Raw genomic sequence first — 3,160 nt, 5'->3', positions numbered from 1 at the left:
AAGCTAATCAGTTTCCACATCTTAAAGTTGTACAAACCTACCTACGTGCAAGATATACAAGGAAAGTTATTACGAAAATGGTTATGGTCATCATCTTGCTCGTTCATTGGCGAGTTTCCTTAATTGGCCTCTGTGTGTGGTTTATGGCTTCTCTCTAGACTTGAAGGACTTGTATCTCAGTACTTGAAGCTTATTGATTCCTTGTTTTTTATACTGTGATAATTATAGGTCTTTCACAATAACCTGGCCCATTATTTTCGTCCTTCATACATATATCTCCTGGTCCATTTTCTCGTCCTTCATACATACATCTGCCACCCATTTCTGTATTACCTTCACCTTCACTTGGTAGATTTTTGTCCTATATACCTACTTCTCCCCTTGGGGCTAAGATGCGAATGAATGTGTTTGAATGGATGAGTAAATGGGGAGTGTGTCGTCCTGTCTCGGCTACCTCCCTTTCCTTGGGGGAAGCAGCCTAGGTATATAGATAGATAGATAGATAGATACCTACTTCGACCATCCATTTCTACTGTACAGTACACTCACTTTAAGCTGGTCCAAATTTACGTCTTCCATACAAACTTCACTTATCAATCAATCAGTCAGTCAGTCAATCAATCTAACTGTCTACCTGTCTATCACCAGATGCCTTAATCCCGTCAGGGGTGACCACAAATGAATCACCTCCATGTCACCCTTTCCTCCTCCATATGGCGACCTTCTCTGCAACTCACGCCCCCTTTTCTCACCTCAACCCTTCCTCTCTAACTTCACTCCCCTCCACAGTTTCTCGTATTGAAATAGATAATTTTCTGACCTGAAGTTTCCTTGTCTTGCTTCACTCCTATCCAAAGGCCTCTCGTATTGAAATAGTAATCCTCTCATCTCAAGCCCTCTCCTACTTCTCTCGTCTCCAAAGTCTCTCATATTAAAGGGGATACATTCATTCATTTTTTTTTCATTCATTGCCAGACGCCATGTATCCCAGACAGGGTGGCCAAGGGCTTAGAGTTAATTGTTTTACAGGGAGGGGCACTAATCCTCCACCAACCCCACTAGACGTAGGGATGCCAACAGCATCTGGTGTTCCCAGGCGGTCACCCATCCAAGTACTAACCAGACCCAACGTTGCTTAACTTCGCTGATCGAACGGGAAGCGGTGTACTCAACGTGGTATGGTCTCTTAAATTGGTCTCGGGTCCTCAAGGCACAATCAAAAGCTGTAGGTGTTTCGTCTGGGCAATAAAACGATTTCTTTGAGACTTCCCTTCCAGTTTATTGGCTGTAAAATCTACCGTTCTTTAGTTTTTGGTGATACAATACATTTTGTGTTCTGGCATGACATGTAAGTTAATTGTGCATCTTTTTTTTTTTCTTTTGAGAGAGAGTGGGTGAGTGAGTGTGTGCGTGCGTGCGTCCTTTACCGCAGCATTTTGTAAGTAGAAAATGGAAAACTTTGACCAGTTCCCTTTCGCTACCTCAGTCCATGTAATAAGGTGCTGGAATTTCCTATCAGCAAAAGGCATGGTATCACTTTTCTCTCATGTCATCTCAGTTTATATTTTTATTTTTATATTTTCCTTTACCTTACTTTCATTTATTCTTTCCCCCATTTATATCCTCCACACTCCTACCTTCATTAATTCTTTTCCTCATTGTAATTTCCCTTATCAGGCAAATCACTTAGGATCCTCGCAAGCCTGTACTTAGAGCCGGTAGCATCAGTGGTTATAATCATTCCAAGCAGGAAAATTGTACACTTGAAATACACAGCCTCTTCGACTTATGGTCCTCCTCATTATAAAGGGTGAGGCATAAGTCTGTAGGCATATGGAAAGGACACATCTGAGGTTATCCTGTGTGTGTGTGTGTGTGTGTGTGTGTGTGTGTGTGTGTGTGTGTGTTCGTGTTCGTGTTCTTGAGGCAGTTCTGCTTCATCACCAAACTAGCTCCCGTAACATCACTAACCAACACCGATGACTGGCACCTCAAATCACTGGCTCCCTCGACCAGTGCCCAGTTATCAAGCCTCTTCCCCTGTATGTTGCTGAGAGGAGAATTGGGTGATATTTTTATAGCCTCGTGACTGACTTGAGATGGCACAGTACTCGTTACCAACAGTGTATCAGGCGCCTTGGTCATAATTCTTAGTCCTTTCGAAGAGATTACATTTAAACGATTCAGTTTAGGTTTAGGATGGACTAACTTGCCTACCTGCTTACCTGCCTGTGTGCCTGCCTGTCTGCCTACCTAATTACCTACTCACTTACCTGTGTGTCCCTGCGTGCCTGCCTGTCTTCCTACCTACCTACCTACCTACCTGTCTACACACACACACACACACACACACACACACACACACGCAAAGGCTAGGGAGACATGTTTAAGGCTATTTAGTGATGAGATGAACCCCGTGATAAAACTAGCAAGGTTTTGTTTGGTGTGTCCTGCCCTCTGTTTCTCCAACCCACAAACCTGTTTATTTATTTCCACATTAAGACAAACCCCCCATTTACCATATAATTATCGAAGTTCCTATTTATTCTCTTAGTTATTGTTTATATTCTATCTTAATTATCCATAGATTACCCCAAAGCTGTCTCATTATTACCATACTAATCAGATCCACCTCTTTCTCAGACACTCTTTCTCAGTGTAATTATTTATCCCAAAACCAATTTATTCTCAAGCTCAGCTAAACCCACCTTTATGTGTTAGTTTTATGTTTTTCCTTTTTAATATTAACTTGCCTTATTGTGAAACGTTTGGTGGTTATATAAGTGAAGACAAAGGATTAAGTAAGCAGTCCTAAACTCTGGTTGAGACAGAGAACGTTGATAAGGCAAAAGAATGATTATAAATGTATGTCGACCCAGCATCCTAGCCGTCAATTCTCCAAGTCTAGAGAGAGGGCCGAGGGAGCGCAGTGGTGAATGGAGTCAGTGTGGACCGCGAGTGAGCTAAGAGAGGACGGACGCCCCTGTCACTCCCTCCAGGGACAGAGTGTCGCGGCTGTGTTAGTGGTTCGGTTCCTTACTCTCCTGCAGAAGTCTCACCTCGAAGCCTCCTTCCACTCGTTCACAAGTCTCAAAAGCCTCCTTGCACGGCTGGATTAAGCATGTGGGAGGCCCGGGGCCCGCTTGGAAGGGAGGCCCCC

At 43.4% G+C, this 3,160-nt stretch overlaps 1 pseudogene; it reads right to left on the bottom strand.

Annotated features, from left to right (window-relative positions):
- Positions 1-1,072: 1,072 nt before the first annotated feature.
- On the bottom strand, positions 1,073-1,190 carry LOC145390024 (5S ribosomal RNA; annotated as a pseudogene).
- Positions 1,191-3,160: the final 1,970 nt, after the last annotated feature.

Source organism: Coenobita brevimanus, unplaced genomic scaffold, assembly GCF_032717465.1.
Source record: "Coenobita brevimanus isolate Jiangsu-jjx unplaced genomic scaffold, ASM3271746v2 jjx.HiC_scaffold_2740, whole genome shotgun sequence".
In the NCBI taxonomy this organism is placed as follows: Eukaryota; Metazoa; Arthropoda; class Malacostraca; order Decapoda; family Coenobitidae; genus Coenobita; species Coenobita brevimanus.
The sequence above is the reverse complement of the archived record's forward strand: the minus strand, read 5'-3'. Positions and strand labels throughout refer to the sequence as shown.